This window comes from Melozone crissalis, unplaced genomic scaffold (assembly GCF_028551555.1).
Source record: "Melozone crissalis strain CALT ecotype California unplaced genomic scaffold, PUWL_Pcris_2 ptg000005l_1, whole genome shotgun sequence".
NCBI lineage: Eukaryota > Metazoa > Chordata > Aves > Passeriformes > Passerellidae > Melozone > Melozone crissalis.
The window spans coordinates 46,741,665-46,765,653 of NW_026535783.1; the positions used below are offsets into that span (position 1 = coordinate 46,741,665).

General features: G+C 35.0%; 1 protein-coding gene across 2 annotated transcripts in view; it reads left to right on the forward strand.

The window, feature by feature from the left end:
* Nucleotides 1-243: 243 nt before the first annotated feature.
* The window catches only part of RFX3 (regulatory factor X3), a 106,907-nt gene continuing 83,161 nt past the window's right edge, over nucleotides 244-23,989 (forward strand). For both annotated transcript variants that reach the window (XM_054283191.1, XM_054283198.1), the window contains exon 1: nucleotides 244-465. The gene's annotated coding sequence lies outside the window, so the exon portion shown is untranslated. The remainder of the gene's footprint in view (nucleotides 466-23,989) is intronic.

The window sequence follows — 23,989 nt, forward strand, 5'->3', positions numbered from 1 at the left end:
GCCTCGCGCGGTCGCCGCGCGCCCCGCACGGCGCCGGGCCCGCCGTGCGCGCTCCCCCCGCGCGGGCCGAGAACCGGGCGGGCGCGCGCCCCGGGCCGGGGCGCAGGGAAAGCCGCCGCGCGCCAGCCGTTACCGCAGGCCCCGCCCCTTCCGGGGCGCTCAGCCGCGCCGCCGCCCCCGCCTCCCTCCGTCCGCCCGTCGGTCCCTCCCTCCCGCTCCCGCTCTCCTTTTGTGAGTTATAGCAACCGTTGCCTTGTGAGTCGAGCGCCATAGTCACCGTAGTCCTGGCGACTGTTACCCATCAACAACAGCCGCTCCGCTCCCGCTCCTGCTCCTCCTCCTCCTGCCGCTGCTCCGCACCCCCTGCCTCACCGTCACCCACCACAACAACAACAACAACAACCGCAGCCGCCGCCAGCAGCAGCAGCGACAGCGGGAGCGCCGCCGCAGCCCGCCCCGGCACAGGTGAATGCGGTCGGCGGGCGCACCCCGGCCCTCCCTCCTCCTTCTCCCTGAGGCATCCGGGCCCGAGCTGTGCCCTCGGGCTGCGCCCGTGTTCGCGGGGCGGCCAGGGGACGCGGAGCTCCCCGCAGAACCCCCAGGGCCCTCCCGGGAGCGCTGTGCGGTCGGGGGGAGAGGGGCGGCGGGCATAGACGGGGGTGTCGGGCGGGGAGCGGGGCCGGCCGCCGTGCGGGCCGAGGAGGAGGAAAGGCTGGGCGATGCCGAGAACGCAGGCACGCTGCGGGACCTCCAGGACAATCGCTGGGATGCGGTGGGTGTGCGTCTGAGTTGGGTCTCGTTTGTACGGGTCGGGAAATGGAGAAATCAGGGAACGCGCTGCGGCCGCAGTCAAAGGTTAATGGCTTTAAACCTGAAAAAAGGCGTAGGGTCGAGAGGAAAGATGCAGTCGGAGACGAATCCTGTAGGACAGCAAGAGCAGGGGTTGATTTCCCTCTTTCACTTAGAGGGGCCTTGTTCTGATTTGATTTGACTACTAAATGACTAAATGTTGCAGGTTTTTGTGAACTTGCTATATCTTTTAATGAGACTCTCGTACTATCGATCATATCAACCCCCTTTTATTTTTTGTGCTTTCTCTGTGTAATTTTTTCTTTTATTCATAATTAATGCTGCAGTTTGGTTTTGTGTAAGCTATATTTTCTTTGTATTGTGAAGTGGGGTTTTGTTTATTCAATACCCCCACTAATACATAAATAGAGTAGCAGGTTGGGGTTTTTTCTTATTGTACTCGTTGTGCAGGGAATTGTTTTTAAATTATGCTTTCATAGTGACAGTGTAGCATGGAACAGTGCCTGTGTAGGTCTAGTTTATTGCACAGTGAGTTACGTTCATGTTGAGAGAATCCATTTGTTTCCTTAAACTCTCCACGATGAAGGAAATTCAAGACACTGACTGTGGGTTTCAGCGCTAAGCAGCAAAGAAAGGAGGAAAAAACAGTATGAAAATGAAGTCTGTGTGATTTTGTTAGTGGTACTGCTTTTCAGGAATACTTTTGTGAAAGAGGGAAGGGGCAGCTATTTACCCCTCAAAGAGATGTAGGAGGACTCATGTTATTAATGAGTATGACTTCCTTCTTAGTTCTAATCCAAAATGCTTGCTTTCTTCATCCATTTTGTGACTGCTTATTAAGGTCTAAAGATTTGTGTTGTCATTGATGTCAAATCATACTTCATATACTTTTTAAATTCTTTGGATGAAGCGAATTTTTGGCATCTTTTATGGCAATGAAACATTTAACATCTTAACATTTCCATACCCACTTCCACTCTCCCCTTTGACTTGCCAAATCATGTGTTGTTTTGGTAGATCTGAAGTGGTGACTTATTTATTTCCTTATTTATTTAGTAATATAATTAGGAAACATAATGCTCTTGTTTCTAATCTAAACCTACATATAATTGTGCATACACCTTTTCCATTTTTATATCCTTAGATATCCAGTGTAAGATACGGGAGTTGTCTCACATTGGAACTACCAATGAGTGTGACTGGGGCAATTTTTTCAAGCAGGTATTAACTAAAAGATCTGCTAAGTGCTTAGTGCATTGTTTGATACTGATTTTCCTCGGGGCAAGGCATGTTGGATCTTTTTTTAAATGTGTTTTAATATTTCATAGTTCACAAGAACTTAGAAAATAAATTATTTTAGATAATGACCAAAAGCCCCTACATCATCATTTAATTTTTTTACTCCAAGATGAAGCCACTGTGTGCTAATTTTGTAGGCCCTGGTGTAAATAATTCTAAATACACTAAGAATTTTCAGTGTGAGTTCTAGTAGGGTATCAGTTATTTGGCACATCTAAGTCTTTATGAATTTGTTGTTAGTTTCTGTGATTAATTGGTTTTGAAATAATTCCTGGCATCTACTGTTGTTGAAAAGATGTACCGTACCTTTCTTGAGAAGCTCTCTTAGAGCAGGACAGAATACTGCTCAGGATGGGATTATTCCTGGGTACTGAAATCTGTCTTTGCAGAACATATATCCAGGCCACTGGGTAGCAAAGGAAAGTGTGTGCCTGTGTGTGAGACAAAGTTTCTGTTCTAATTCTGCTGGGTGATGTATACAGGTGTTTCTGAAAAATCATATTAAAAGCACGTGTTTTTGTCTAAAACCAAAGACCTTTATAGTACTATTTGGCTGCATTTTCCTTTGCCAGTGACTACAATTTCGAAAATAATAAAGAAGGTGTAATCACTGCTTTTAATATTATGGACTTCACTGAGAAAAGTATTGACTTTTTATTCTCTCTGAGATACTGCAGTGATCACAGACGAGATCTGCATTATACATTCTGATTCCCTAATGACCACAGCTAACAAAATAGTTGGTGTTTGCAATGCTAACTAGTGTTTAAAAATGACATGACTTGTGATATTTATTTATTTATTTATTTTAAATGTATAGGTTTTCATGACTTACAGAGTGTGACTATCTAGTTTTGTTTCAACATATCCAAACAAAACAGTAAGGATCAGCTGCTCTATTGTGCTACTAGTAAACTAACCTACATTATGCTACTTTGAAGAAATCCTTTCAGTAAGGTAGTGTAGGTAAAAGAAATCAGCGTCAAATATACTGTCAAAAGCTGTTGAAGATTTTAAAGACATGGTGCTTTATTAGATAATTAGGTTCAGCTTTGTTAGCACTATCCCATTTCTTGTTCCTTCCTGACAGTGTATTGTTAATCAAAAAGTGCCTAGAGAAATAAATGTTGCACATTATTTCCATTTACTAAACTTTTGAGAAGTCCAGCTGCTTTTGTTTGCTTCTCTTACTTGAAACATAAGCCAGTGGCTAAAATGCAATAATAGTTTATCATTGTAGTTCCTTTTAGTGTTGTAGTTAGTTTTTCTCATTTTCATGCTTTAATTTGAAAGGCTTTCTTCCCTCTGAAAATATTCTGTATTAGTTTTATTTTTTACATGCAGTCTTCAACAGCTTACCACCTGCAGGTATGTGTCATGCAGAATGCTGAAAAAATGAATAGGCTTTAAAAAATATATATGACGATTAAAATGTTCTTTAAAAATCATTGTCAGTTGGAAAGACATATGAATGCTCTACAATACAGAATAAAAAATAAGCTTTCAGTGGCAATGTAGTATCCTTGTAGTTGGAATTCCATTTCAAAATTGAGCTCCTTGTTAAATTTATGTACTAGAATACAAAAAGAAGAATGTTTTGAATTTATCAATGAAAATTTTTTTGATTTTTTTTTCTTTTGGCCAAAAATTAGGGCTGAAAACTTAATGAGGCTTTTAAAATGAATAACTGAAGTTTAACACCTTTTATTTCAATTAGCCACAAGTTTATTGTCTATGTATTTTGCCTACAGTTGGTTGTCAATCAAAACAATACTTCTCTTTTCTCTCATCTGAGATTTTGATTTTTAGATTTGGCTAAATCTAGTTTGTTAGGGACAGATGGCTGATTTAAACAGGTGTCACTTTCATTCTTTGTGCCTTGTGTTGAAACTTCCAGAGGTTTACAAAAGAGCTTCCTAAAGCAGATGGTGATCTCCACTTCTGTGATTAGAAAAATTTACTTTTGTAGGAAATTATTTTCCTAGTGACTAGGTGTATTTTAATAGTTTGATGTGTCATACTAGACTTTATGCTTTAATACTTAAAATGTCAGCAGAATTTGAAATGTTTCATATAATACAATAATTTTAAATTTTTGTTTTCTCATTGGACTTTGAAAGGAGATGTGAGTATTTTGGTGTGAAATTCAGCAGTTTGAGTGTGTGGATAGCTGTAGACCTAGTAAATGTTACTCTTGCAAGACCAAGAGCAGATATATTGCTTGGTGTAACATTTTGTTTCACTACCTTATCTTTTCTACTTAAAGATTATTTCTTTTTGGAATATTTTTTAATACAAATGAATTACTAGTTAGAACACAACATTAGTGTGAAACAAATGTATGTTTAATTTTATTTTTCTGGCACCTCACTGTATTAGCATATCTACAGGTTTCTTCTAAAATTTTTTATTCAGTAGTTATAATTTCCTCAATTACAAAAGATTTTAATAGGGAAGAATGAAATTGAAGTTAGTTTTCTAATTTTTTTTTTATATTTTTGTTTCTAAGGACTCCTTTTTTCTTCTTTTTATGTTGACTTTTTTATCACAATGACTAGTGTTTATTGTTAGTTGTTTTCTTTTTCTAGCAGATGCACCAGAGGGTGCTGTGCTATTTGAAATACAAAAAGGAGAGAAAATCCTAAAAGTTTGTTCATTGAAATGCATTGGTAAGGCATATAAGACTTGAATAAACATTACTGAAATTTTTACACTTTTCTTTTCTGTGCAGTGCAATATAGCAAACTTACTGTTTTGACAATATTATGTTAAAAATCATAGAGTAAATTGGCTGTTCTGAATCGGATTATGTCTGTGTATGTAGATTCACACACTTAAAATGCAATTTCTGTTCATCAAAAGAAAACATATTTATATGTAAATTATGTCTGTTTAACATATAGCTAAAATTATATAAGCTGTATACTTATTGAAGTACTACATGAATTTATGTGAGGCATACATGCATTTTGGAGTGACCTTTATTGTATGTTATATTTTTCATTTATAAGTCTATGTTCACATTTTATATAGCCAATTTGCTCATATGTGAACTCTTTTTAAAAAATATATTGCTGTATATACAACTTTTTTCCTTTTTCACTGAAGCTCTTCCTAGATGAAACTGAGGTGGGCATGGGAGGGTATGTACTTATGAATTGCAAAAAGGACAGGATGCTTTTCTCCATTGATCAGTAGTTCTGGGAAAGAAAGCCACCAACCCACCTCCCCCTCACACCCTACCCCCTAAAAAAAACCCCAAAGAAACAACAACAACAACAACAATCAAAAAACAAAACCTACAAAACAAACAAACAAAACCCCCCAAAAAAAGTGCCTAAACCAGCCCCTGCCTCTACATATTTATAAGTTCCACTAAGTTTCATTTAAAAAAATTCTCTATGGATATATGAACCTGTCAGATTAGAAATTAATTGTAGTAACTTCTGTCATTTAGTAATATCTATTTTTTTATCATACCCCATAAAATTAATAAGGTAATATTTTTCCCTATGTGTAGGTGGTTAATGATGTCGAATTTAGTGTAATTTCCTTTTGGAAACATGCGAAAAGATGCAGAGTGTAGCTAGGGTAGTACACCTTAAATTGCTTCATTTTGGACACTGTTGCAAACAATTTAGTTGTTCTACCTGTTCCACTATCATAAGGTGTTTGGTTAGTTAGCAACTTCCTAAAATCAAGAGGTAGTGGATGGAATATATTGTAAATTCTGTTTGATAAAGAAATTTCCAATACAAATTTTACAATACAAATTTTACTGAGACTTGATAGGTTAATTTCTAGCAATTTAGACTTCCTCTTTGAATATCTAATTTATTTCTAACCTGTCTTCTTTAAATTCTTGCATGACATTCACAGCAGTGCTATGAGAATGCCAAATATTGTGCATGAATAACTGAACTGAAGTGTACTTATAGCATTTATGATTTTATTTATTCATCAAAGAGAGGAAAGAGCAATTTAACACTATTTTTAAAGGTCATTTCATTCACCTATAGACCCAGTATGTTGAGTCCATCTCAGCTTCTTAGACCATCACTGAATAAACAATATATTTAGTTATTTCATTTCTTCTTTTTGAAGACTGATTTCAAGTAAGTTTATAAGGCCTTTAAGGCAAGAACCATGTATTTAGATTTTGTTCAGGCTTTGGATGCTGTTACTACAACTAATGACTCAAAGTCGTGTTTGCTGTTAATGTACCAAGTAAGTAGATTCTCTCTTCTGTTTTACATCCTCATTATATTTCATCCAACTATGCCTTCTCTTATATACCACCTCAGGGATTATTTTCTAAACTCTGAAACAGTGTAGTTAAATCATGCAACATTGCAAAGTAGAAATAGAAAGAGGCATGTCTGTTAAAAGGTGAAGTATGTCAGTTTGCAGGTGCCATTGACTCAGACTATTCTTCCTCAGTTAAGGTGTTCTGGGGTTTTGGGGTTTTTTTGTCTGATTACTTTTTTATGTGCTGTTAACTGTACATCCTTTACAAGCAACTTTAATAGCATAATAGGATTCTGTGACAGAACTATTTGCAAGACAGTTATCAAGGTTATAGATAGCTATTTATTTATTTATTAAAAATACATTTTTGGCTCCAGTGAATTGTCCAGTTTATGTCTGCTAAATTTTTAGGTGATTTTCTAATACCTTTGGTCTGATTTTCTTCCCCTCTCCCCAAAAGTTCCTAAATCTGGGGTGGGAAGAAGGGAGGATGGCAAGCAGTCTTGCTTATGTATCTCTCTAATCTGACAATGATATTGGAGGTTTATTGAATTTCTGAAGTTTCCTTTCCTAGTGCATTAGATGACTAGGACTGTCAATTTGTACTGTTGTCTTTTGGTGTGATCTCTTGCAGATTATCCACAAAGCATTTTGAAATGTTGCTGTTGTACTGTGTGGCATCATCTTAAGAAAATTAGTCTTATCACTTGAGCTTTTTCTGCCTTGCATCATTCTGCACTGCAAAGAGCTGGGAATGAAATTAGCAGTGAAACTAACAGAGTTGAATGGTAAAAAGTAACTAGCATTATCTAAAGAGGACTTAATATATTCATTTTTGGTATGGGGAAAGCAAAAAAAAAACCCCAAAATAGGTGTAGTTCTCATGCCATTGGAAGCAGCGATCAATGTCAGGATTTCTGTCTTACATTAAATGTCTCATAAATTTGAAGACTTATTTTCTATTTAACTGCTGCAAAAAGTATTCAAAATTCTCCATCCTAACTGTTTTATTTTCCTAGTAAGATACCTGCTGTATTCTTACCTCCTTTTTGTTCTGTGGCTTGAGAGTAGATACAATAGAGTTACAGACTTCATGAAGGAAGAATAAATGTTTCCTACCTCCTGTTTTTGCTGATGAGATGCACATTGTAGTTCTTCCATTAGGAAGGACATGTGGCTATACACAAAGGATTGTTAATTTGTCTTTCTAGTTAATATTTTATATATTGTGTTTATTATTGGAAGTCAGTGTTAATTACTTTGTATCCCAAAGAATTTAGAAGATACAATAAAAAATTAACCTTTCTTTAGAACTACTTTCTTTAATTAAACTCCTATTCTTCCTTTTCAATGTTTTTAAGAAAAATAGTTGTTGCATAATTGCCATTTAAAAACTAAATTGTCTCAAAATTTCTGATGGAAAAATCTGGAATAATTTAATGATTATCTGATATGCATTTTACAGTTAAGTTATAGAAAGGTGTTGTTTATATAGTTCAAGAGACTATAACAGTCATTTATAAAATACATTACTTGAAAACTATTACAATGCATGTAAATTATTTAGATTACTTCTATAGGAAAGTCCAGCTGTTTTCAAAGTTACATGAGCCTTGGATAGTGAGGAGCAGTTGAGCTACCTGTATAGTAGCTGATTTATCAAATTGACTGTTAGCTATGATGTGAGTTGACACACTGTGGTAGCTAAGCTTGACAGGCTGAACTATCATATCAACATTTGTATTTGTCTTTAGCTTTAGTTTACTCCTATTTTGTTTTGTCCACTCTATGTTAAATCAATTCAACTGAGTTGCAGTTTGCAGAGGAATTGATAAATAACTCTTCCATATTCATCGTATTGTTTTCCTGTCAGATTTAGTAAATGGAAAAGTGTAGAATCCAGGGTGTTTCTAATTCCTCAGAGTTGAAACTGATTAATATTAATAGCAATTCCCTGTAACTTCTAGGAAGTTTATTCATTAGACTTTCTGAAAAAAACATGGAAACTCTTCTGTGAGCTACATCATCCTTACAGTTCTTTAGAGAATAGAATCTGCTTAGTGTTAAACCACAGATTTAATGTAATTTAATATAATTATTATTTAATAATAAGTGGAGGTAAGTAGGACAGAAATATAGCTTCATTCCCTTATTTTGTAGAAAAATTTTTGAGCTGCAAGTCTTGATTTTGAAGTGAGGCAAGAGTGAAGTGAGGCAATTAAGATGAGAACACAGCTCTTCATTGTCTCTTTCCAAGTGCTTTCTGATGGAAGGTTGTCCTGAGTTGCTCCGGCTTTCTCTAACTTTGAAACTCCTTTCTAGGGTGAGGAGCACAGTCCTGAGAGGGTATTGCATGGAACAGTAGTGAGCAAGTAAATGTATAGAGAGTTCAGCATGCTGGCTCTGTAGTGGTGTGGAGATGAGAATGGCTTAGGGTTTTGCAAACCTCAGGCTAGTTCACAGAATTTAGGTTTTGTGTCTGAAGTACCCTTTGCTAGCAAATTTAAGTCACGCTGAGGAAAGGTTTCTTTGCAGTAAACTCAGAATTAGAGATGGTCCTACAAAGCAATAGCACAATTTATCATGTAAGTAATTATTCTGTCTTACGAAACAGACCTTCCAGTGTTTTAAAAGTTGTGGGTTTACACTGATTCAGTTGTATCTGTTTGATGTAGCAGTTTTTTACTGCTGTTGTTTCAGGTCATTCAGATGGTCAGTTGACAAACACTATAAACTTATGAACTTGTGTGGTCTGGAATATCCAGACTTTATGTTACTGTTTTGTAGCCATACTTCCTGTGGAGGCAGATTCAAATTCCAGATATTAAAATTTCCTGCCATGATCTTGATAAGGCCGCTGAGTCAAATTTCCTGTCCTTAATAGGGCTTGAAGGTCTTCAGTATCTTCACTCCTTGGCCTACTTTACTATTGATTTCTCCTTATTGAATTCTGAAGAAACTGACATTTCTTGAATTCAGGGAAGAGCTGGACACAGGATCATGATTTCAGTGCAGTGACCAACTTTCATGACCTGATGAAGATGGATTCTTAATGCAGTCTCAAATCATTGGTTACAAGTTTGCTTGTCACAAACATATTTCAGGCAACTGAGATGAAGAGAAGTTTTAGGATTACTTTCCATGTGAAAGATTGACATATAAGGGCACCCACTATTTGATTTCAGGATAAAATACTAGATTATTTGGCTATGACTTGTAACAACTCAGTGCTGTAAGTCTCAGAAGCTTTTAATGGCATGTGTTCTAAACACAGATGTAAGTTTGAGATATTCAGAAGTTCTTGTGTCAGCATAGTTGTATTTTCTGTTAGATGGTATGATCCAAGGATGGTAACTCTTCATACACAGCTGAATTTCTTGAAAGATCAACATCAACAGACCGTCCATCTGTATCCTACTGAAAAAAGGGTTAAACTGGAGCCAGTAGTTAATTTTTTTTCCTGCACTTAAAAATAATTAATATTTTGAAAAACTACGAGCATTTTCTTCCCATATTTTATAAAATGGGAAAAGATAAAATGTCCAAGTCAGAAAAACAGGTGGATCTGGCTGATAGGAAAATAGAAGTTATGTTTTTGTCATCTGTGATAAAGAAAGCTGTGTATGTGCGTGTAAGTTTTGGTCAGAAATGCTTTAGTACTTGTCCCAGAGCTGTAGTATAAGAAAGGGAAAGTAACAGGTTTCGGCCCTTAAAAATGGCTTGAAGATGTAATTGTGTGTTAATAGTGGGAATTGAGATGTTGATTCATAATGTGTTACGTCCTCTAATAAAATTACATGTGTCATCTCCATAAAACAAACTGCATGGTCACAAGTATAAATTTGTTTTATTGCTATGCTTCTGACTTCCCATTGATCTGTTCTCTTTGACTAATATTTAGATTTCATTTTTAAAAATATGTTCATTCCACATGCAGTACTTCTGTCTTCCACAGACTGATTCAAAAGCATTTTATGTGCTCTAGTTACAGGATTTAACTTGCTAGTATAGAAATGGTAAAGTTTACTGTAATGATGCCACAATGATTTTTTCTTTCTTGTTTCCTCCTTATATATATTTTTTGACTATATTTAGACTACTGTTGTATAGTTATATAGTTCCTAGCTAGCTCCAGTACTTTTCTCTACCGTGATAGACAGAAAGACAAAACAAATTCCTGAAGCTCCAAGCCCCAGGGGTTGAAGGCCCCTATCTTGTCTTGGTTCTCTTTGGGAGCCAAGGTTCAAAACAGCTCTTGGAGACACATCTTCATAAATAAAGTTTAGTTCCTATCTGAGCTGGGGGGGGAATTCAGTAAAGGGTAGAACCAGGGGGAATTACCTCATCACTTGGACTTCTAAATAGACATTCTTTTCAATTCTGCTAATTTGCTAAACCTGTAAAACTGTATTCACCCTGTGCGGGATTGGCATTTTTACATACCTGCCCCTTGCAGGCCTCCAATAAAGACTAGCCTTTATATTACCTCCTATACTAATATTGTCTCAAAAGTGTATTGCTCATAGATCTTTAAGGCATCAATAAAACCAAAGGAACAGGAGATGCTTAGGGTACTCAGTGTAGTATGGTGTGCAGTTTGCGGTTGGTTTGGTTGATTGGGGTTTTGTATTTGGTTGTTTGTTTGGGGTATTTTTCATTTAAGAGTAAAAGAAATGTGGAAGATACTTTCATAGGAATAAGAATCATCTAGCAAGACATTTTATTTTAATCTAGATGGTTCAGCTTGTCAAATGGAGTTACTTGTGTTAGAGCAAACAGTAAAACTGGTGGTTTTTACATCACTGACTGGTATGTCATTTCTGTATTGAGCATATTGTCTCAAATAATCTGCTAGTCATCCTTCACAGGGCATTAGAAAGCTTGTCTTTTCTTACAGCAAACATACAGATTACCTATTATAAACATACTCATCTTAGTGAAATCTAGAACAAAAGCAGTCACTGAAAAAAATACTCTTTAAACCTGCTTCTACAAGAATCTTCTCGACAAAAGAGACAGAAATGCTAGTCCTGTGAAGCTCTTTAGGACTTCACAGACCTGTAGCTGGAGATTGCAGGCTGGGGACCGAGTGTCTGAGACTACAGGCTGGATTAGACCCTGAGGTCCATGGTTGTCAGGTAGCTGAACATGTGCAAGCAGTGTGCCTGTGCTGTACGAAAGATGTCTCTTGGGGTGTGTGGACATGAGTGTAGGCAGGGAATTGAGATAAATGTTTATCCACATCTCTTCTGTATTTATTATACAACATTCACATGCATTTCTTGTTTTCTATCACTCTTCTGCAATTATGGGAAAGATGTTGGTTGGAGTAAGTGCAAAGGGCCACTGAGAAGGTCAGGAACTAGAGTGCACATCTATGAATAGGTACTGAAGGACATGGATCTAGAAAGAGAGAGTTACAGGGGTCCCAACAGCAGCCTTCCCTGAAAGTGCACTTCCTATGGAAGTGTGTGGTGAAAGGATGAGAGACAATCACAAGAGGATTAGATTAGACACAAGGAGACCCTTTTTCCCCATGAGGACAGCCCAGCAATGCACCTTGGACTAAGTGAGGTTTTGCCATTTCCATCTATGGAGATTTTCAGCCTCTGACTAGATAAAGCCCTGGGGAGGTGGTCTAATGCCAAATCTGAACCTGCTTTGGGAAGGAAGTTGGACTTGGCAGCTCCTGGTATCTATGGCAGCCCAAGCTATACTATAATTTTACTTGGGTTCTTGCTCTACAGCAGAAGTTCCTAGACATGATCTAGTTTGACTTCTAGTCTTGTTGGCCAGCTCAGTTTCCTAGGACTGTATTTAAATCTTCACATCTGGAAGTATAAATGGAGGGATAGAGCTAGAGTCACAAAGTTGTCCTCTTGACATGTATCACAAAGACCTGGATTGGGTGTCCAGGAGATGATCTCCCTAACAACACAACTCATGGGTTCCTTTTTTCTTTGGTTTTCTATAATAACTTTTGTTATTTTGGTCCGACACTTCATTCTATGGATTCTGCAAACTTAGGTCTTGACATAGACTGGACTCCTCACATTTATTTATACAATATTTTAGATTGAAACCATGAGACTTTTCACTGGACTCCTGCCAAGGGAAAAAATAAAAGCAGTAGCAAGAAACCAAAATTTTTTAGGTTTCTCGAGGAAAAGACAATGATGAACAAAGGGTTTTATGAAAGAAGAAGGGACCTTGGTTGAATACCTGGCAAAACCAAACCCCAGTTGCTGATTCTGTGGACATTATTGTGTATCTATCAAAGTCTTAATTTGCAGCTTTTAATTCTTTTGTTGTAGCAAAAGAAAAGAATAAACTAAAAGTGGAAGAACTGCAAATGACATTTTTATTGGAAATTATTCAGAATTTTAAAATAAACTGGATAATTTCTTTGTTGAAGCAAGTTCAGGGGTGTTGATGAAACATTCTATATTTGGCTTACTGCCTGGTGATTTGTAAGTGGTACATAACAGCCAGCAATCTGAAGAGGATATCAATCTTTTTTGTAATGAGGATATCTAAAATATTTTCCGTGTAACTTGACTATATCTCTGTTCACTTTGATAAGAACTGGACTATGTCCAAAAGAAAGGATTTCAGAAGGACGCACGATCATTTTTGAGTGTATGTAAAGAGATGTTTGTTTTAAAAAAAGTATTTGCTTTATCATATAGCTACAGATGTAAAATTATTAGCAATGATAGAGATCAAGAGCAAGGATCTAAGGAAGTATGTATTGCAGTAACTATTATTGGTGAAATCAGAAAAAATAGATTGATAAACAATGCTTCTGTTGACTGAAGTGGTTCTCTTTGGCGGTCTTTTGGTTGTTTTGGCTGGAATTTATTATGATGGGACATTCAGATCCATAGCAAAATTAATGTACTTTGATTTCTCTTACTCTTATTTAGCACTGCTTGAGGGATAAGCAAAAACATATGTATACATTACTAATTATGATAAATGTAGTCTTGATAATCATGGCAGTATTAGAAAGTAATTCCTTTATTTAAATGGAGATGTTTCATATCAGCTAATAAGCTGAGTTGAATGGAATGATTAAGCCTGGATAAGCAAATAAATTATTTACAATGTATTTTTATCTTATTCATAATATGTTAAACTTACCTCTGTCAAATTTGAGAATTTAAGTTAAGGAGGGGGGTAGGATTTCCATAAAGTGTTTCCAGTAAATTTTTTCCAAGGAAAAATAATTTTTCTGATTGAATAAAGTACATGAATGCATAATAAAACTCAAAGTGCCCTAAACGATCTAACACCATGACATAGTCAGTACCTTTTTCAAATACCTCTATTCTAATGTGCTAGTACTTTAGAATGTTCCTGTAAAGTCTTGCCTGACTTTTCAGTCAGTGATTAAAATGAATAGCAAGAAATTCAGGTAGTAGAAATCCTGGTGGGCAAGACAATGAGCTGCAATAAAGAAAACAAGTGAAATAAACTTAAACATATATCAAAATTTATAGAATTGTGTTCAGTGTTGTTGTGTCAGTTTATATTTCTATTTTCCATATTATAAATGAGATAGCTAGTGATATCTGTTTGATATTATTTTTACTGTTACTTGGCAATATGAACAATGAAATGGTATGTTATATAGTTGTATATCTTTATCTTAAGACCTAGAAATCAATTTCAGTTTCTGCTATTCATTACATAAATCTTGCATAAATACTGTGGCTGAATGTTCTTTATATTTGAATTGGTTTTTTATTCTCTGTAGGTGCAGTAGGCTGGAGCCAAATTAAAAAAAGTTACCAAATAATTATAAAAATCTGTTACCATCACCTTTTGTCAAACTATCTTTTGAAAGTAATATTATTTAAACTTCCTGAGCATCAAGCTTTTGTCAGATTATATGAAAATTTCCACTAGGAATGTTTTGTAACATCAGAAGCCAGAAAACAAAAAACAAATATGCTTTGGATCCAATTGTGCAATTCTCAATATTCAATTTCTCAATATTCAATTTGTATAAGTACAATTACTGTAAACAGAGAGATTAGTTAAATACACACTGTTGTACAGTTCTAGTCATTGTCATTGATTAATGGCATTCTTTCCTCTTCCTTTTTCCAATTAATTAATTTCCCTTAAATTTTTACTTTTTAATTATTTTTTAGTTTCATTTCTGTGTGCTGGTATGCTTTTCATTATTCTTTACTTCAGTTGGGTTTTACATTGTACCTAATTTTTTTTAACTCATTGTTTTTTATTTGAGGGCAAGAAAGCCATGGTAGATAAACCTAGCTAATAAGAATCCTTATGCATGTTTTCATTTTACAATTTCATGTTTTCAAATGCTTTCTAGAGTCAGTCTTAGCTAAGAGCTTAGAGAACTGTTTCTTTGAGAAAAAGGTAGTGGTGACTAAAGAGAGTTTAATAATTTTAGGATATTGTTTATAAATAAATGCCTATAGGCTGAAAATATAAGTTGAAATGATTTGTTCTAAGTCATACATGGAATAAAAATAAAATATTGGCATCTATCCAGGAAACACAAGCTGTGGCTTGCTAAATCACTATCTTTTCAGGTGCTTGGTACTGTTAGGTTGGAAAAGCCAAACAGAATGTGCTGTGGAACTGAGTGTCTTTTACAGTGAGGTCAACAAAAAGCCATGTGGAAGGATTTTTTGTATGTTTGGCTTATAGGATTTTTTGGTTTTGGTTTTTTTGTTTGTTTGGGTTTTTTTGGTTTTTTGGTACGATTTGTAAGTATTTTAAATATTAAAATAGATTTCATTTCATGTGACATAAAAAGCAACACTGGTAGTAACAGTGTCTTGTGAATAAATATCTGCTTGTGAAAGCTAACGTGTTGGGAAGGGTCACACAGGAAGGCAAACAAATTTGTAATTAATATCTTAATGCTGTATGGTGTGATAGTAAATTTCAAACATGTTTGGTAAAATAGCATATTTGTAGTGAGAGGTTTTTTGGTCATTGCTTTCAACATAATGCATTTCTTGTATATTTCCTGTAGAATTGCTGCTGCTGAATTTACTCTTAAATTGAGTATAAATTTCTTAAATTAAAAAAAAAGAAAGAATATTGTAAACATATTGAAATATTCATTTTCTTGTTGCAGTACTTCAAATACATAGTTACAAAGCTAAGTAGATTTCTAAAGAGATACTTAAAATTCAGATGGTAGGGCAAGGTAAACGATATGTTTAGGAAATAAAGCAGTATTTTATAACGAGACAGCCTTCTTTAAATGGGTTTCTAAATTTCTAAGTTTGTAAATGTTCCTTTCTCTTTCTTTATTTTAAATTAAAGTATATGCTAGTCTTGAGGTTTTTTTATGACAGCATTTTTTCCTTCCTTCGTGTTTATAAATGTAGTTCTTTTTTTCACTGCTTTATTATATCATCATTAGTGACAGTTATATCTGCTTACGTATATTTTGCAATTGTAATTATTTTTTACGTACTTTTGTGGCACTTACCTTTACTTATTAAGCTCTGCAGTTCAGTATCCACAGTTTGGGGCTATTTGGTTTTTTTTCCCCTGTTGTTATTGGATGCTTGGCTTGGATGTGGTTTAATATTTAACAATTTACCTGAGATAGTGGGGTATGACTAGTCTGCTAAGCTTCACACAGTGCTGACATGGTTGTAGGGATTGCCTACAGGTGCCGAGATTGGCTTTCAGGGACTGCCTGATTTTTTTATTTGCCAACAGCCACTTTGCTTTCATGTTTGCTAATCTCTAGCTTTCTCTCCATGGGCTTTAGCCTGCTTCATGGCAATGTATACAGAATTGATACTTAAAAATATGTTTGGAAGAACATTCTTCTAGCCAGTTTGATGTAATTGGAAATAACTTGAATTGAGAAATTCAGAATCTGTTTCTTTTAATCGCCACATGAGAACAGGTAAATCTCCAGATCCTGTAGAAAATAACCCCAGTTATTGAGGAGTGGAATGCTTGAAGAATATCTTAAAATAAGATCTTGAGTCATTTGGGGGTTTTGGTGGAAGAGGTATACTTGTTGTTGTTGTTTCAGTAAACTCAGGGGAGCAGTTGTATGGACCATGCATTTGGTCTGCACTAATTGTGGTGGTAGTGAATTCTATCCTAAGAATAGGATTTTAGATTTATGGGAGAAACATTACCTTCATAAGTAATCTTACTAATGTGGAATTGTCTCCTAGAGCCAAGGGAACGTTCAGCTTGTATAATTAATCTAAATGGCCAGTTTACAAGCAAGTTATCTTCTGTAATAAAGGATGAAGGAATCTTAGGCTCCTCCTTACGCTAATTATAGTGAGATTCTGGTCAAGTTTCTTTTACTAAAGTGTCAGAGAAGACAACCAGAGTGTCTCACCAGACTAAAGGCATCAGGGCATGTTTTGTGTAAAAAAACACTGATGTCTGCAAATCTAATTTCCTTCAGTAACAATAAAGTAAATGTACTTAGAGAAGAACATTTAATGAAAAATGGTGGATGGATGTAGCTTTGGATCCGTTCTCTTTGTCAAAGTCCTCCTTTTCTCTAATAAATTCTTGGGAAACACAGACGTATGTTACAAAACATATCTAACAAAATGCTGATTGCAGAACTTAATTTAGATAATCAGTACCTACTTTTTAGTTGTAAACCTTAGGTACTTTTACAGCATGACATTCTTCTATTACTTCTCTAGTTGTAGCTAGTTGTTGGTGTTGTCCTAGCACCCTGTCATCTTAGAGGTCATGCTGTCTAGGGTAACATATTACAGTGATCTTTTTTTAATAAAATTATAGAAAGTAAACTAACAATGGTGGTTATACACAGCAATTCTTTCGATTTATGGATGTGGTTAGAATGTGTTTCATTCTGGCATTTTCCTTTAGACTCTACTAGATTTGTGGCTGTCAACTATTCCAGGCTAAATCCCTCAAATACAGGGGCTAATGCAGGTTTTTTGTTGTTTGAGTGTTATCTGACACAGGTGAAAAGTTCAGTTTTGCCTTTGAAATAGATTTTGCAAACTTCAAAATTCTGGAAAAGTAAAAAAGTTGTACTTGGAAGAGTTTGAATTCATGAATGCATTCTGCTGATACTTGCTAGTTTACTCCCAATCATCTGAGATTTTTGTCTTCAGAACACACTTCATATTTGTTATTGTTTTCATTGTTCCGCTAAAAAACATCAGCCACTAAGTAGTACAAAGCATTTTGGAAAGGATAAACCCTAGCATTTCCTTATATCACTACTGGAATCAATTTTGTGGCATTGTCTTTTACATCTAGATAACTGATCTTAACATTTCTTAACATTTCCAATACTTAACATCTTAACATCTTAACATTTCCAATACTAGGACAGTGCATTAATTTCTTAAATTTGTACTCTTAGGAAAATAAATTTGGTTGGTTGGTTTTTTGGTTTTTTGGTTTTTTTTTCCTGTTATGCCTGTCTGTCTTATTCAAAAGATAATTAGAAGTTTCAGAAAAACATACTAACAAAATAATTAGCTTGAAAAGGTAAGAAACAATAGATGCTGCCATTGAAGAAGAGGCATTTGCAACTTACTTTTCACTCCCAACATTCTATCCTATCCATTCACTCCTGACTGGATAGTGAGGCAGCAAAACCTCACAATCTAATCTATAGTGTTGTATGGATCCATTTAAAGGACCAAGTTGGAGGAAATGCTGCTTTCTTAATTCTGATGCCATGGAACAACTTGTTCTTTGATGCAGACTGGAACTGCCTCAGATAATTAAAAAGAAAAGCCATAATAATCAGCTCTTTTTCATGTCATTTCTTAGCCATTCTTCAGCAGATTTACAGAAATATTGCTGAGAGAAATTAATCTGTAGAGATTTACATAGATCTCTAATACATAGAATGTGTAAAGGTCACAAAGACGCACAAAACTAGAACTCACTTGGAATCTCTTTAGAGGTTTGTTGGACATCTTTTGATGTAGATTATAAATAAGAAATATTCTGCCATTTCAGAGTTAATTAAGTTGTTTTTTTTTCCTCTAAGTTCCACATTTATGATCTAGAGTATGAAAATTGTATGAAAATGTATTGTTCTGTCAAAAGTTTATTATAAAATATCTTTGCAGAGCATGTTTATCCACTCCATTATACTATCTGGTTAGTATGTGAAGGTTAGAATTTGACAGGGTTTGGAGTTAACAGATTTTAGCTTTGCTAATTTAAATTATGGATTAGAGGAAATACTGCTCTCTGCTTTGTTGTAGTGTGCGGTGTAATTTTTGGAGTAATTTGTAATTTTTTGGAGTTTGTGTTTGTTTACCGTATTCAAACCTGTCATTGTAACTTTTTTTAAGGGTATATGCCTGGAATTGGTGTTGACTAAGGAGAGTGTTAATCTATTTAAATAAACTGGTTAGAGCCATAGGAGAGGGCCTGTGGTGTTTTCAACGCTTCTCAGCCTGAAAGTGCCGCATAACCCTTTTAGGTTGCATAGCAACAGGCTCCTAGCAACAATAATAGATTGAATTTCCAATAGTGACCAGGCCGGATGTAATAATAAAGCAAGAGTACAAACAGTTGTCATGGTTTTCTTTTCACAGTAAACTAGTGTTGAATTTAGGGAGATTCTGTTTCTTGAAGTGGTGAACCTCTTTGGAAAAATGAAAGTAATTTTGAAAATTGAGGTACCAAAACCCTGACAAAGTGCTTAAAATGAGTGACTTTGATGTCTAGCAGTTCAGAACATTGGGGCAAACAAAGAAACATTGAATTAGTTGGAATAAAAAAAAAGTTAATAAAAAAGAGTATTTAGTAACCACTTTACATTGCTTTTAAATCCCAACTTCTTTTATAAATTGACCTGTACTGGATCTTCATAAAAACCCCTAGCTGTACTGATATGCATATTGTTTAGAAAAATTAGGAAATACATTGTCAGTATACTGTTAAAAGGTAATGAATAAAACTGAGTAACAGATTTGTTTCATGGCACTAATCTGTCAGTATTTCAGGACCTGTTACGTGTGAAAGGTAGAAATATATGGATAAGCAAGTGACTTGGAATGAGACAGAAATAATGTCATTAAATAGTAATAGTTGTAATTCCAGATGATTACATTTCAGTTTTAATATTTTGACCTGGCTAACAGTTGAAAATTGTAACACTGGTTGTTAAATAAAGACGTAGATTGACACTAGATTAACACCACTCTTCAGCTCCTATATGTGGCTTTGGGATGGTGTTGAAGTGTCGCTGTAGTATAGGCCAGTTACCTTAACAAAAAGGACAAATTAGTTATTTGTAATCTGCTATATACCATTAATATGGCACTCTTTGTTTTCTGAATAGATGAAAACTGCTCTAAGAGTATAAAATATTAATCTTTAATTACTGATAACAGGGGCAACTCTGGGGGCTGTACAATATTGAAGAAAGGACAATAGAGAACAAGAAGTTTGGCAAAAAATCTGTGTAGTCCATTGGGCTGTACATTTATCCTCCTACTAAATTACCACAAAATGTAATGCATTGTGGCATGGCATTGAATGCTTAATCCTATTTTGTTTTAATTAGTGCTGTTGATATGCAAATTTATTTTCAGAATTTTCCATTTAATGTAAACATATTCTATTCTCATATTGTTTTATTGTAAGAACAATTACACTACAATTTAGTGTAAGAAGTCAAAATGATTGTCTTTTTGTTTAATATCTGTAAGTTGAAAACTGTAGTTTGGAATAATTTACCAGATACCAATTCTGAAGCAAACATCGCATATGCTTTCTGTTTATTTTTTGTAGTGATGTCTTTCTTTTCTCAATACACTAACTAAGACTAAATAACAAATACAAGCAATAATGTTGGTTTATGTAGTGTTAATGAAATGTTGTGGAAAATTACAAGATGTTTAAAAATGCAGAGTTTTTTTAATGGGTGAAGAAACAGCCAGAAGTAGTGAAAGCTTCCAAGAAAAAAGCTATATTAGCATTAAATGTAATTCTTTTGTGGAGGACTACAAGATCTAACTAAATTTTTGGACTTAACTGCTATTTATGTGCTACTGGAGTATGTATTGTATTCTTCCATAAATTTACCCATGTACAATATTCACTCTTTGATGCTATACTGTTATTTATGCCACATTTATCTGCCAAGAAGAGTGAAGAATGTCAATGAGATGTTTTTCTGCTTAATTAAATACTTAACACTCAACTTAATAGGTCTACATCATGTAAACATAACTTAATCAGATAAGTACAGAATGCTGTTTGTGCGTTGGACCTGAACTTGTGTGTTCAGTATCTCTCTTTTTGATACACCCTTGAAGATCTTAAAGTTACTTGTTTTGGAAAGATAGGTGTAGGAAGCTACTGTGCAGAATTCCTGGGAATCAGACCTGCTTTTTTCTAGAGAGGACAAAGATGGACAAAACTAATCTTTGATTGTGACCTTTTGAAGAGAGAGATGGAATTTTCAGGTTATGAGATTTAAGCCTATATATATAAGATTTATGTATTTTTATATTTCTGGAAAGTAATTCTTCAGAATGCTCACGGTTTAGGGGTTTTTTTGGGTGGTTTTTTTTTTTTTTTTTTTTTTTTCTTTTTTTTTTTTTTTTGCGAGAGTTTCATTATTGGAAAATTCCAAGCTGCCTAAGATTTATGGATTTTCTTAGGTATTTTCCTGTGTATCTGACAATTAAGAATCTAAGATTTCTGTGGTATCCTGAGAAAAAAATACTCTTTTGCCATTTTTCTTTCAAATGCATTTTATGTTGTAGTAAATAGGAGAGCATCTAAATAGTATTGCTAAATATTACATACAGCTTTACATTATACTTTCATGTACTAATGTTTCTTAATGTTTCATTTGTCTCATATTTTTAATAGAATTTTTGACTATTCTGAAAATGCTGACTATGATCAGACAATCTTCCATGTAGCCCTTGGGACTTCCTATTTTGTATTAGTTATTGATGAGAAAGCTGTCATTAAGGATTTCTCTTTTAAGAAATTTACAGATATATGTGTGAATTGCTGTCTCTCATGATTTAATTTTTGAAGCATACTAGAACAAAAGGCCCAGTGTTTGGAACTTGGGTAATTTCTAGGTCTTTCTAGAAGCAGAGAAATTTTCTGTTACAGTCATGGAAGGTGCCGACCTATAAAGCAAATCTTATTTTAATTTTCTCTTACTTGATCAAGGAATATAACTACCAAGCCAAAATCAGTTAGTAATATCAAGTTATTCATGACTTGAGATAATATGCCATTCAGTTTTTAAATGAGTAAGAGATTAGTGGTGATACCACCTTACAGTCATTTACCTCATTGAAATAAAATATATTAAGTCTCTAATCATTAGATAAATAATACTGCAATTACTGGAAATCTTAGTAGTTAGGCCTGTTTTTTCTGTAGAAGATAATACCTTTTGAACTAGAAGGTGTTTTGACATAACAAATGTGACATTAAAATCAGTGTAATTCCCTGGAATAATTAATTGGCATGCCAATGCTCTTATAAAAGTGGCAAATGTAGGATGTATCTGGTGTTGTTATTTCAAAATAGTATTATTTTATAACTGTAATAATACTCACTGTAAAAACATAGTGTTATAGGTTCAGACATACATGAGTTCTTTTAAGAAGTTTCAGTTCCTTAATGTGTTTAACTAGGTAATTTTATCGAAATTTATTAACATGTCAATTGTGTTATGTATTTGAGTTTGGGGGAAGGTGGGAAGGGAATATTCCCAAATGTATTCTAGTACTATTCAGCTTTCTTTGATATTGTTGTTTTTAATATCTGAAATAAAACCATTGTAGTATTGAAAAAATATCTTTTACCAGTTAATGATGCCTTAAATGTGGAGAGTTTGACTCCTGGCTTGTACTATTAGTCACTTCTGGCTGCACACTACAGTTCTTTCCTACACTTTTCACTTCCATTCTGTACTTCTTCTTCAGTATGTGAGACAGATGGGTAATGAGAAAAGCAAGTAGTTTAATTTTGTGATGAATCAACAAAATATCAAACTGTAGCTGTATGACTAAAACTATTGTGATGTCACAGTCTTGCATACCCTGCAGTGAGTTGGGTCACAAGGGAGCAGCTGATCACTGTGAAAAATATGTTGCGATCAATGCTCTCTCTGGGGATTATTTAAAAATAGAAATGTGTGGAAGGGAGAATAGAGACTTGAAATGTCCAGAGAGTAATTGAAAATGAGTTCTCTAGAAAGTGAAATTTGGGGCAGATTTGGTAGAAAAGGACAAAGGCAAGGTACCCAAGGTACATTCTTCACCTTGGTTTTTATTGGTAAGAACTTCCTTCAGATGTTGCAGGTACCAGTGGAAAACTTGTGGATCATGGAAAGTTTTCCCTCTGTGGAGGAGTGTCAGGTTATGATGATTTAAACAAACATGACATACAAATTTCCATTGATTCAGGGAAAACGCACACAGGAATGCTGAGGGAGCTCACCAATGCCACCAGGAGATCCTTCTTGATTGTTTGAAAGGTCATGGTGGTCAGGGGATGTTCCAGATGTGGGGCTGGGGATATGTGTTTTTACTACATTTCTGATCCATGCTTCTGTCTGTAGACAATTACCACAGAAATGCAGTTGTTTTATATATATTCTTACTGAAAATAACTGCACATTCTTCCACATGTGTTACTCCATTTTATTGAACCTTTTTTTTTGTTTTTCAAATTAATAGAGATCTATGTAGTGTTCACTTTTGCTTAAGATTGTATTTTCTTTTTTGGTAGAATACTGACTAAAAACAGATACTAGCACTAGATAATTAAGCTATTCAGCTACCACTTTCAGAACATTTATTCTGAAGGCAACATGATGTGATTTAGTTAAAATGCTTTCAATGCTGTTTTGCTATCTGGTTTATTAAAGATGCTTTAGGATAGTATAGCCTCTACTAGTAAAAGACTAATGTAAGGAAGTAATTAAAGAATAGAATTGTTCATGGTGAGTTGGATTTCATTAATTTAGTCAGTTAAATACCTTAATTAAAAAAACTATTGAGCTAAATCTGAACTAAATGCCAGAGCATAGTGATAGTCTAGATGCTAAAGTAAGTTGCATAGAACTATTCCTTGCTTTTCATTAATGCTAGTGTAATTAAAAAGATGCCATGTCAACATTCTCGTGGCTTGGCACTGCATAACTTACTATGTGACCTGCTGTTCGGCAATGAGCTTATTCCTCATTATTTACTTTTAAACGGAAAATCTAATTTTTGTAAACTATACAGTTGCTGTCAGTGTCTATTGTTCATCAGGGAATATTTGAATTAAAATGATTAGGTATTTGGGAATTGATTTATTGATCATAAACATTAGCCAGATCTTGTATCTGTAGGAAATATCTCAAAAATAACTTAATTGTTACAGTCAACAGTTTCAGTCCTACAAATGTGTGAATAATTCATTTTGTGCTGTATATTGCCATTTCTTTACTGCTGGAAGTTACTACTTCAGAGATAGGAAGGTTGATGAAGAGGATTGAATGGTTGAAAAGGCAAAAAGAGATATCAAAGATCATGAAAAAGAGTGTGGGAAAACAGTACTGAATTTAAAGATTCTCAGCTCTTAGACAACGATCTTCACTGCATGGGCCAGGATGCCTGAGAGT